Consider the following 13,517-nt stretch of genomic DNA (forward strand, 5'->3'; position numbering starts at 1 on the left):
GCAGTGCCAGTTTTCCAACATATTGTTGTAGTTTTGTATTCCCTGGGAGATTGAAGCACGTACACAAAGAGTAAAGCTAGTTATATCATAGTATTCTGTTTCGCTATTCAGTATATATTGCATTCATGTGAGCAGATATGCATTGAGGGTGTTTAGTTAGAAATCCCATTTGTACGTTTCCTCTGCCATACAGTCTCTGCCTTCATGTCACATGTTACATGCACCATCTACAGTCCCTCTGCCAAAGAATCCTTACTCACCCAGCCTGCCATAGTGAAACCCCCACCGTCAACACCACATACAGCTGCACCCAATCGGTTTGTTGAACACCTGAGACCAATTGACCATCTCAAGGGAGACAGTGCACCAGAGCTGTAAAGGCCAATCAACAGGTGTCATCAGCAGTTGGGGGTACTGAAACACCAATCGGGTACGAGGAGGAAGGATCTGTTGGCAGGCAAACTCCTCCTACTGACTGGGGGAGAGGGGTGGGGATCTGCAATGCGAGTCGGTGGGTACAGATTCTAATAAAAAGCGAGAGCCGAGCTCACGAACAGAATTATTGGTGGCACATGTTCATCACAGTTGGTGCAAGGTGTGAGGGGCAGGACACACCAGCTTTCTCTTTCTCTTTTCCTCGATGCATGTGGTGCATCGCCTCTGAGTTGTGAAGTCATTGTTAAGGTTCAGAGGGCGGGTCTGTCACGTTGTGGATAATGTGGATGTATACATACTCCACATAATTGTGAATGTAACAGCTATTATTACTCCCTTTGTTAAATTTGCCTGATTGTTGTGCACTAAAATCCCTTCCCTGAAGAAACTGTGTCCTGATTGATTTTGATTGCGGCAGAAGATAACTTAATGTCAATCGGACTTTGTAAGCGTTCTAAGCGGTTATGCAACAAGAGGGCCCACTCGGCCAACTAGTTAAGATTGATTACGTAATCATCGGCACGGTACCCGCTCATACTCCGGTTTTTTCGTGTATGGTAGCAAAACATTTTCTCAGGAAACATTTCCTTTGCAAGAAAGTAATTGACACTGTATGGGATTGTTGGGCCACATCACAATGAGATATTGCACCTGAGACTTGTCTCAAAGATGGCACCACACCTTAATCTTCTGCCATTTTGATTTCCTTCCCACAAAATAGTCTTGCATGACAATGTTGGTCCAGCTGTCATTGTAGAGATAAACAAAACCTGGCCAGTCTATCCGTGATGCTTGACTCTACCTGGTACCCTTGTGTCTTAATTTACTGAAAGATCCGGGGCCTTCTGATCTTAAGTAATCCACTTGTGAAGCAAAGGTTCCTCTCTCTTCGGGTAGAAAGTAATGTTGTGTTGTAATCTCCTCTATCATCTTTGTACCTGATTGTCATCATGTACAGCATCAGTAAAAGTTTATAATTGAAAGGGCTGGACTTTCAAGTCGGTAGAGATGACGTTTCAGCGAGAATCCACTCGCCTTGATCATGGCAGTTGTTGAAGTCGATGAAGAAGAAGCTTTGAAATCACCACGTAACCTCAACCGCTGGTCGTGTGAATTGGTCTGTTGGCCAGTCCGGGTGTCCCGTGACGATTGTAGATGATTTGGGGGAGATGTTATAGCCTGGTCCCACGACCATGACAGATTAAATTGCAAACTGCCCCTTTTGGTGAGAGGTGGTGATTCAACTCTTTCCCAAATGGATTCCTTTACACATCGAGCAAACCACTTTTGTTCTCTGTCCAAGATGACTGATGATAGCAATGTAGAGGGTAGCAGGGTAGCTGTTTTACTGCTACCTCAGGGAGTGATGTCCTTGCATTATGCAAATGAGTCGGCATGCTCCGGCTGACAGTACCTGGTATGGGCCCCTTGTCCAGGGTAACGGATCCCCACTGCTTTGTGGGGGAAGCCTCTCTAGGCAAAGGCTATGAGAAGGACAATCAGATATCAAACCACACCTGTAGGTCAGCCTGGGCAGGGTTGCAGTGTGGATAAATGTGCCCATGAAAGTCAATGGTGGTACCAATTTGGCACGAGATTTCTTGATGAACGGTCACGACAAATCACGAAGTGAATGCAAATGAAGACAAAAGCATCAACCCCATCATTTTACCTCAGCCTCAGCGCAGACAAAGGCCATTGCAGATAAATTGTTGAGATTTTCACCATTACTCCAGACAGGATTTCCGCATTTAATGGCTATCTCGAGACCCAAAGGGGTCTCAGGGTCTGGACCTGTCTCAAAACTCTCCGCATCGAGGTCCTCTACAGTATAGTTTTTATTTGGTCCAAATCGGACCAGTGGTTTGGGAGGAAATTGCAATTTTTTGATCTATGACGTCATCCGCTGCGGCGGAACATGAATCGTTATTCGTGAATTCGTGAATTATTCAAAAAAAATTGGCTTGCCCTGCCGCATCCAGAACAAATAGCGAGGTCCGACCGGTACAGTCGGCTACTCCGGGGTCATATCTAGTACCTCAGTATTCAGTAATTCGTGGGTATATGGGACCCTCCGGTAGGCTGCTAGCACCTGACAAACTAGGTACCGTGATCGAACGCGGCACTTCCACATTGCGAACACATGACACACGTCCATTCACTTTGTGTAGTTTGGTGGCACATCGTGGATATCTCGGGAACCAGAGGGTTCCCTGGGACCAGACCAGTCTCAAAATGTCCGCCTCGGGTTCCTCTCCAACATAGCGTTTAGTTGGTCGCGATCGGACCAGCGGTTCGCCCGCACGTTGCAAATTCGTGACCGATGACGTCATCAGACCACCGCCGCTATTTGTCACCTGGGCTAATCCGTGCAGAGCCTCCATGGGAACACTCGAGCACCTGCATTGTTGTCATGAAGTGCGCATGGGGAAGGAGCGTGGTTAACGACGTCATCGGTTTACAAAGTAATCGTCGTCATCGTCATCGGCTTACAAAGCCTTAAGTTTGTCGTCATAATTCCTCAACACACAACAACTTTGAAATTTCTTGACCATGATGTGCTCTACAATTATATCGGAAAATGTAAATTTATGACGTTATCGGTCACGTGGTCAGGCAGCTATTTTGGATTTTAAATAAAGAAACCTCGAAAAAAAAAGAAAGAGTTTGGGGTCACTGTCAAATCATTCGCTAACATCCTGCTTTTCCCAAACCCGGTTTTACCGGGGGTGAGGAAAGGCAGGCCTGAAACGAGGCATCATCACACATGTTACATGCGGCGTAACCGCTGTCGAAGATTTCTTAATGTAAGAATTAAAAGACTTCACTTTGTTTTCGAGATTTATTCAGTTATTGCAGAGAGAAAATCCGACTCGATACAAACGGATTACATTGCACACATACACAGCAATACAACATCCAAGTAGACTTCTCTCTGCCCAAGCCTCGCGCAGCGTACTCTTATATAAAACGAAATTGTCTTTACTCTTCTCGAGGAGGAGCCTGAGGTCATTATGGGATTTGCCAGAGGTCAGACTCACTGGTGCCTGACCATCTGTTTCCTTGACAAAGTATTTGTAGAAGTTGGTTATCACAGAAGGAAAAGAAAAGGTCATTGTACAGGTCGAGGAGGAACATTTTCTGAGGCTTCCGATCTGATCAATCTCAGATAATGAGATATTGTACTGAAAGCGAAAGCTGAATCTGCAATCTCGCCCTAGCAAACATCCACAGAGGTGAAAAAGGTCATCCCACAAACTGCAGTCTTCACGTTTTGTTCCATATGCACTTTCTTTAGTATCTTCTGCGAAAACTAAATGCTTTAAAAACAATTTAGCTCTCAAAATGAAAGAATGGAGTTTGGGCAATGCAATTTACATGTCTGTGATAACTCACATACTCTTGGCTTACAAAGGTCTTTAAACCTCTACACCACTAACGGCAAGTCCAAGGGCCGATGACCACGCATTGGACTACGCATTGGACCACGCATTGGACCACGCACCGGACCACGCATCGGACAACGATCCGCACCACGTACCGGACAACGATCCACACCATGCACAGTACCACGCACTGGACTTAGCTCAGGACCACGCTCCATCCTACCTTCCCCGGCCGATGCCCCGGCGCACCCGTCGTGTCCCACACTCCGTACCCCCGCTGGGTGCACATGCGCACCTTCGGTGCGGCTTTTGGTGAATTTGTCCTCTCAAGCCTCCGTTTGTCCCCGAACCATACCCTCGGTTACCACTGCCAGCACATCCATCCGATGCACCTCACCCATGATTCCACCACACCCGTCCAATCCACCTCACCCATGATTCCACCAAACCCATGCGATCGACCACAACCATGATTTCACCACATCCGTCCATCCGATCGACCACACCCATGAAGGAGCCACACCCAACCGATTGACCACATCCATCCGATGGACCACAACTGTGATTTCACCACACCCATCCATCCGATGGACCACACCCATGATTCCACCACACACATTTTATTGCACCACACCCATGATTTCAAGAAAAAAGATGAAAAAAATCGAAAACGCCAAAATATCCCTGATATTGTCACGTTGTTGAAAATGGCCTTAAAATCCATGTTGTTGTTGTTGTTGTATTGTCACGTGCCCTGGACTTCGGAATTCCTGATACAAAATTTTCATGATGGAACTTAATTCAACCACATTTGGTTGTTGCATTTTAAATGCTAGCATGACTGTGACACCTTGGGTCTGTTGCTGCTGGTTGACAGGGTTTTCATCATCTTTTATAGTAAAAGGCTGACTGGGTTAATTCAACGAGATGCATTGCAAAGCGAAGATTCGTTGGCGTTTTTCCCCCCGTTTTTCAAAAAGACCTAAATTCCGTTTAATGTTATCAATGGAAACAGAAGCATTTATTCATGCACTTGCATTGGAAAAAATGAAATTTTCCTCGAGTCTTCGCACCTAAAATCCTCCATGGTGTCTGCACCTAAATCCCTGAGATTTGGTGTCCTTGTGTGTGTTTGGCTGGTGGTTTGATCAATAACCATTCCTCTGGGATATTGGAAGGAGTAATATTAAGAAGCAGAGGCATTTATTAGGTTTCAAGTAAGAGTGGAGATGGAGTTATATTCGTACAGGAGTAAGAAGAGGCAAATTAAGAAAACTAGCCTGGCTCGGCGTGCTCCTTGCGCTTCACCGCATTTTGCTTCAGAGGGATAGGCATCTTTGACCATGCCTACTTTCTCAGGGAGTGAGGGATGGTGGGAATGGTGACTGTGGGATGGTGGTGGTGAAGGTGGATTAGGGGTTGTGGGGAATGGTGGAGGGGGAATGGGGTGGATGGTGCTTGCGGAGATGGGGGTGTTCGGGGGGGCGGGGGGTTGGTGGGGGAGGGTGGCCAAATATATCTTGTGCTCTGATTGAATATACACTGTAAATCAGAACCCAACACGTATCAATAAAAAGGAACTGAGTGCAAATTTATATTTATTTTAAATTATCAGTTAGAGCTGGAAGGGAAGGTCAATACAAATTTATCAAAAACTGGATGGGAAAGTTGAATTTACAGCCTCACAGAGCAGATGTTCCCCCAGTACACAGCTTACTTTCGACTTACAGCCGAGTTTTTACATCATATTTTATTTTGCTCATATCACAATCTCGATCTCAAGTAATCAAGTCAATGTAACAAAAAAAGTAGCACTGATGAATATGGGTAAGTTCCGAATGTGTTTCTTAGGTTAGCTTTAAATATTGTCGAGGGCCGATGAGGACCAGCCCTGGACAGATAGCCGAACAGTTAACTCCGGGGCGTCAGTTCGAAACTTGGCGGAATGATTTTTTGGCGCGCAAGGGCGAAGAAAACCAGGGTCTTACCTGTACGAAGGAATCACAGGGGTTATTACTCGAACCCACAAACAAATAAACACACACGTCAAGGAAAATTCACAATACAAGAATGAAATGTAAAAAAAAAAAAAATTCAATGAAATAATTGTGAGATGATAAAATGTCAAAATTAATGTGGAGGTAAAAAAAACTATAACTCCTAATTTGAGGATCCTCCATCAGACACAATTACAGACAAGGGAATGATAAAAGAAAAGAAAATGGTGTGATGAGTTGGCCGATTCACAGCCTGCTCCATGAGGACGAACATGAATGGTCCCCGAATCTCCGCCCACTAGATGGCGCGCCACATGGCAACCTGAGCTGCGAAGCGGTGGCAAAACTTCCTCCTCCAGCCTTTCCGCGCTCCACAAGACCCCGATAAATCTCAGGTTCACACAGCACGAAGCGCAGCCTCCTTGAGCCAGGCCAGAACAAAAGAGAGCCAAAAAGACGAATTCTTCCTCGCGAAGATGACTGCCCCGGAGCGCTCTTGATCAATCTTTTTCCACAGGCGCTCACGAGCCAAAGATGCACCACCGCCCGCGACCAAGCTCAGAACCCGAGAGCGATGACTTCTGCGACCGCCCGCCACACAGCCAGTACCGGAGAGAGTGAGGAGGGGGAGGGGGGGTTGTGTGGGTGGGCACACCCTCCTTTGACCAGTTTGTCCCTTTGTCCTTTAGGGCCAGTTTTCGATGAAAATGGAGTACTGCACATTGTGCTTTTTAAAAATGATGCATGTTTCACAGTGATAATGATTTATTGATGGTTTTCTAAATTGTCTTTGCAGAGAATCAATTGAAAATGGTTTCTTATTCCAAGTCAAGTTCCCAGTTATGTCAAGCAATACCCAGACGTGAGATGCCATACAAGTGCGCTGTGTGCAGCAAGGAATTTTCTTGGTTGGCATGCTTGAATTATCAGAGAGTAGAACATGCAGAAGAAACGCCTTGTAAATGTCCTGTGTGCAGCAAGAATTTTTCTCGTTCATCATTTTTACAAACGCATCAACAGATAAACACAGAAGAGACACCCCACCTGTGTTCTGTACGCAACAAGGCGTTTCCTTTTGCTTCACGTTTGAAAAAGCATCGATGGATGCACATGGGAGAGAAACCTTTCAAGTGCACTGTGTGCAACAATGAATTTTCTTGGTTAGCATCCTTGAATCATCAAAAAGTAAAACACACAGGAGAGAATCCGTATAAATGTCCTGTGTGTGGCAAGGATTTTGCTTTTTCATCAACTTTTCAAATACATCAAAGAATTCACACAGGAGAGAGGCCTTATAAATGTACTGTGTGCGGGCAGGATTTTGCTCAATTATCATCTTTACAAACACATCAAAGAAAACACACAGGAGAGAGGCCTTATAAATGTACTGTGTGCGGGCAGGATTTTGCTCATTCATCAAATTTAAAAGTACATCAAATTACGCACACAGGAGAGAGGCCTTATAAATGTACTGTGTGTGGGAAGGATTTTCCTCAATTATCATCTTTACAAACACATCAAAGAAAACACACAGGAGAGAGGCCTTATAAATGTACTGTGTGTGGGAAGGATTTTCCTCAATTATCATCTTTACAAATACATCAAAGAAAACACACAGGAGAGAGGCCTTATAAATGTACTGTGTGCGGGCAGGATTTTGCTCATTCATCAAATTTAAAAGTACATCAAAGAAAACACACAGGAGAGAGGCCTTATAAATGTACTGTGTGCGGGCAGGATTTTGCTCATTCATCAAATTTTAAAGTACATCAAAGAACACACACAGGAGAGAGGCCTTATAAATGTACTGTGTGTGGGAAGGATTTTCCTCAATTATTATCTTTGCAAACACATCAAAGGAAACACATAGGAGAGAGGCCTTATAAATGTACTGTGTGCGGGCAGGATTTTGCTCATTCATCAACTTTAAAAGTACATCAAAGAAAACACACAGGAGAGAGGCCTTATAAATGTACTGTGTGTGGGAAGGATTTTCCTCAATTATCATCTTTACAAATACATCAAAGAAAACACACAGGAGAGAGGCCTTATAAATGTACTGTGTGCGGGCAGGATTTTGCTCATTCATCAAATTTAAAAGTACATCAAAGAACACACACAGGAGAGAGGCCTTATAAATGTACTGTGTGTGGGAAGGATTTTCCTCGATTATTATCTTTGCAAACACATCAAAGGAAACACACAGGAGAGAGGCCTTATAAATGTACTGTGTGCGGGCAGGATTTTGCTCATTCATCATCTTTAAAAGTACATCAAAGAACACACACAGGAGAGAGGCCATATAAATGTCCTGTGTGCGGCAAGGATTTTGCGTTTTCACCAACTTTCCAAAGACATCAAAAGGTACACACAGGAGAGAGGCCTTACAATGTTTTGAATGCCTCAAGACTTTTGGTCGGGTCTCAGGGTTGAAGCGGCATCAAATGAGACATACCGAGGAGAAGCCTTACCAATGCTCTGAATGCCTTAAGGCTTTTACTCATCTCGACAAGTTGAAGCGACATCAAATAATACACACCAGAGATAAACCTTTCAAGTGCCCTGAATGCCTCAAGGCTTTTATTGACGTCTCAAGGTTGAAGCGGCATCAAATACGACACATCAGAGAGAAGCCTTACCAGTGCTCTGAATGCCTTAAGGCTTTTACTCATCTCTTCAATTTTAAGCGACATCAAATAATACACCGGAGATAAACCTTTCAAGTACTCTGAATGCTTCAATGCTTTTGTTGACCTCTCCAATTTGATGTGGCATCAAATAATACACACCGGAGAGATGCCCTACACATGTTCTGTGTGCGCCAAGGCATTGTTGTATCAATCAAAGTTGAAGCGGCATCAAAAATCCATGCACAAGAGACAAAGGAGAGAAGACCTACAGGTTAAGCCCGACAGGTCTTCAAGAAGATAGCACGATTGATCCAATTCACCACCATCTCAAGTCACTCCACTCCACTCTCCCCTCATCCAATCCATGATATTTTCTACCCCTGTTAACAACCCACTCCAAACCCTTCTCCTTCCAAATTTTCTTCTGTATCCACACCATCCGCCACTACCCATCTTTCCTTCATACTCATCTTATTTGCCCAACTCTCCCTCTATTTTATCCTTCACCTCTGCTGTTGGTGTTTCCCTCCCATTCCTCCTCCCCCTGTTTCTCCTGCTCCTTTTGTTCTGTTGTTTCCTGATCCGTTCAGTGTTCTTGCTCTTGACTTTTATTCAAGAAAGTGTAGTTTCTGTAAGGTAGAAACAGAAAATACTGGTCACCTTCTTTCAGGTTATGAAAAAACAACTGCCTGAATAACTGCATACACAAAAGGACAACAATGTGTGCAACGTACACCATTGGGACATCTGAAAAAGTTTCAACATCTGGGTCTCAGAAAAAAATCAAGGAAGCATGAACCAAAAGCGATTGGTTGAACATGAGGATGCAGTCCTCACGTATGACCAAATCATCCCTTCAATTGTGAACAGAGAAAACAAAGCATTGCAACAGGACATTGTACTTGTGCATGAAAAGGAAAAGATGGCATTGCTAATCAAGGGGTCAGTACCCAGCGACTTTGGTCTAAATAATGTGGAAATCAGGAAATTGACCAAGTAATCAGCATCTGAAAAATGAGGCCAAGAGAACCTGAAAGCTGAAGAGTTCCGACAAAATGGGAAAGATAAAGAACCTCTCTTAGATCTTCAAAATAGTCCCCAGGAATAGTCGGACAAACTAACTACAATTGGAGGCTGTCTGTGGTACAATGACAATCCTGGAAATTATCCTCAGAAGAAAACATTGAGAAGACTTTTTCACAATTTGGACTGTGAAACATGATATTTTACCGAAATGGAGGTGGCTACTTTGAGTCCTGAGAGGACTCCGTTCCACCTTCTCAAAACGGCAAATGGATGTTACAACAGACGAGAGAAGCCGTTCTTGTGTTCTGATTCTAATAAGTATTTTCCCATTTATCATGATATGAAATGCATCGAAGGATAGACAAAGCAAAGAAGCTTTTGCTGGTGTCCTCATTTGTGGATGGTAAAATGCATGCACCCTGCCACACGAAATCCCCAAATAATCAAACTCATTGAGGAAGCAACGGAGCTCTGGAATACCACATTGATATTGCAGCACTGAGACGGAAAAAATTGAAACACCAGAAGTGAAGATACCTCATGTGTTCTTCCAGGGTGACTGTCTCTCTCCCTTTTGTTTTGCCTGGCTCTGGACCTACTGAGCAAACTCATTGATGAACAAGGACAGGGATACACCCGAACATCTAACAGTATAATGTCCAATGGGTCAGGAAAAGTGACCCATCTAATGTGTATCAATGATTTAATGTTCTTCGAACCAAACGACGGAAAATTTGCAGAACCATTAAAACTAGTAAAATGGTATTCAGACGACTTGTTAAATGCTGCTAAATGTGCGGAGTGCACATTCATAAGAGATTGATCAACAACATTGGATAACATAAATATCGACCTCAGAACAACAATGCAGGAGCAAGAAAATGAAACATCATGCATGCACTTCAGAGTAGAAGAGCATGACCAACTATTTCGCAAAACAAATGCGGAAAACAATTGACAGAGAATATCTGCAGAGAACGAGGCAAATTCTAAAAACGCATCTCTCCCCAAGAAATAAAATGGGACTTGAAAACCAGCCCGCAGTGCCAGTTTTCCAACATATTGTTGTAGTTTTGTATTCCCTGGGAGATTGAAGCACATGCACAAAGAGTAAAGCTAGTTACATCATAGTATTCTGTTTCGCTATTCAGTATATATTGCATTCATGTGAGCAGATATGGCATTAAGAGTGTTTAGTTAGAAATCCCATTTGTACGTTTTCCTCTTCCATACACTCTCTGCATTCATGTCGTATGTAACATGCACTATCTTCAGTCCCTTCGCCAAAGAATCCTTACTCCCACAGCCTGCCATAGTGAAACGCCCAGCTTCAACACCACATACAGCTGCACCAAATCGGATTGGTGAACACCTGAGTCCAATTGACCATCTCAAGGGAGACAGTGTACCGTAACTGTGAAGGCCAATCAACAGCTGTCATCAGGAGTTGGGGGTACTGAAACACCAATCAGGCATGAGGGGGAAGGATCTGTCGGCAGGCAAACTCCTCCTACTGACTGGGGGAGAGGGGTGGAGATCTGCAATGTGAATAGGTGTGTTCAGATTAAAATAAAAAGCAAGAGCCGAGAGTAGTGTATATATGTTGATCCTGGACCCCATTGACTTACATGTTAATTTTCCTCAAATCAAACGCCTCTATTACTCCACCCTCAAATCCTCATTGACTTACATGTTAATTTTCATTAATTTTTTAGATATTATCATTTCCCCTGAACACCTTTTTTTCCCTCCCACCCTATCCTCAATCCTCCTTCATTAGACCACTCAAACAATGATCCTTCTATATGATGAACCTATAATCCTTCTGGCCTTATGAACCAAGTATCAACGATCCTAGACCCCCCATTAACACCTATCCTCAATCCTCCTTCATTAGACCACTCATAAACAAATATTTACCCTTATGGATCTATGATCCTTCTGGCCTTATGAACCTATGATCCTACAGCTAATGTTCTTATCTACACCATTTTTAAACCTCCATTAGTCTGGTTGATAGGAAAAAAAAAGGCGGCGGTAGCCCCTTAAAATCCTTAACCCATTATATATATAACTTATCGTTTATATCTTATCACTTATATACTTATGACCATAAGGGAGACAATCAATTCCATTTTTAAAAATAAACCTCATCATCAAAAGCCCCCAATGCTTTCTTATTTATCTCTTCTGAATATAATTGATGTTTATAACTTTTTATTCCATTAATCTTTCTAAACTCTTCTTTCTTTGTTGTTATTAGCTGTTTACTTGTGTTTTTTGTAATTCTTTTGAGTAAAATGAACCCAAGATTTCTTCCCCATTCATATCATATAATTTGTAAGTCCAAGGGACTGTATCCATTACATAAACAATTTTAAATAATTCACGAGTCCATTTTTGTGTATAACCTTTCTCAAAATGGCTTTTCCATTTGTATATTCTTACAATATCACCAACTTTGAACTTAGGGTTTCTCAAATTAATCTCCTTTTCATATTCTAGTTTTGTAAATGTTTCTGATGGTTTTGATTTTGTTGATGAATGAACTGTATTATTGTAATTATCTACAATATCTTGAATTAAATACACCCATTTTTGAGAACTGAGTTGTGTGAATTTTTTATATAATTTCTCTTTCAAAGTACGATTAAAACGCTCAACAACAACTGCCTTTCCTTCATTAAAGGTGCTGTATAATTTAATACCCTTCCCCTTAAGAAATTTCACAAATATTTTGTTATAGAACTCTGTTCCCTCATCGGTCCATAACTTCTTTGGTTTTCTTTTATCCCTATCAAATATTTGTTGGAAGGCTAACATTAAAGTATCACCCTTTTTATTTTTTAAAGGAACAACCCAGGCATATGTACTCCTCAAATCAATAACGGTTAAAGCATACCTGTATCCCTTATCATTATTTAGTTCAATTAAATCAGCGGACCATATGTGGTCGGTGTATTTGGAATAAACTTTCCTTCTTTTAAACTTTGTGATTATAGGTTTATGTAATTCATTAGCCAAAAGCTCCTCAGTCTTGATGACATCATTGGAGTTTAATAGTTTTTTGAGGAATAACCAAGACCAAGTTTCAATTTAACACTTATCATTTTTTTCACAATAAACCTATCAACTTTCTCTCTCAACGTAGGATTTCGTATCAAAGACAAATTATACAACATTTCTCTGTCTGCTTCATGTTTTTCATCCAATGTAGTAGTATTCCCATAATCAATATCATGCTTCATACACACTTCATCAACCCTATTTATAGGCTTGGACCAAGGTTTAGGATTGTCAGCCTCATCTAATCTTTTATCCAGGTTTGTTCCAGGACCACAGAAAGAATATCCAGGTAGATGTAGTTCCCCAGGAATTCCAGTTGTTGTAAATTTACTTCCTGACAGAAACTTTTGTATGTCTCCTCCACTTTTAGGAGAGATGAATTGGCACTTTTTAGAGCCACACACTTGACATATTCCTTTTTGATAAACTCTATTATTTTTAGCTTTAACATAAGAGATATTTTTAGATTTGTTTTTTTTTTAACATTTGAGACAATAACTCATATTTATTTATCAGAAAAATTCTGATAGAGTATCAAAACCTTTTTGGTTTTTAACATATACATTTCAATCTTTATTTTAAAAACATAAAGAATCCTAAGGAATGCCTTCACTCTCTCCTCCATTTAATCTATCTATAATTCCAGTAATCTCTATATGTCTGTGACCGCTGTTTCTCGACAACCACGGGTCCGATATACTTGAAACTTGCCAGGTATATTGCTGGGGACCCGAGGATGTGCCTTTTCAAGGTTTCATATTAATCGGACAAGTAGTTACCGAGCTATGTCCAAAAAACGATTCAACCAATCAGAGAGCAGCGAGTTATCACGTGTGCCGAACGTGGCGAACAGACTCTGCCTCGGACGGCACATTTGAGAGCGTATTCATTTATTTCACGTTGGCAAACTATGTTGGCGTTAAACTATGTTTTAAAACTAATTAAAACTAATTTGCGATTCTTTCGCTTTCCTGTGC

The 13,517-nt window shown here is 42.1% G+C and overlaps 1 pseudogene; it reads left to right on the plus strand.

Moving 5' to 3' along the window:
* The first annotated feature begins 6,628 nt into the window (after positions 1-6,628).
* Positions 6,629-8,749, plus strand: LOC137416684 (uncharacterized; annotated as a pseudogene).
* Positions 8,750-13,517: the final 4,768 nt, after the last annotated feature.

This window comes from Myxine glutinosa, chromosome 9, assembly GCF_964187855.1.
Source record: "Myxine glutinosa chromosome 9, kmMyxGlut1.1, whole genome shotgun sequence".
NCBI classification, from domain to species: Eukaryota; Metazoa; Chordata; class Myxini; order Myxiniformes; family Myxinidae; genus Myxine; species Myxine glutinosa.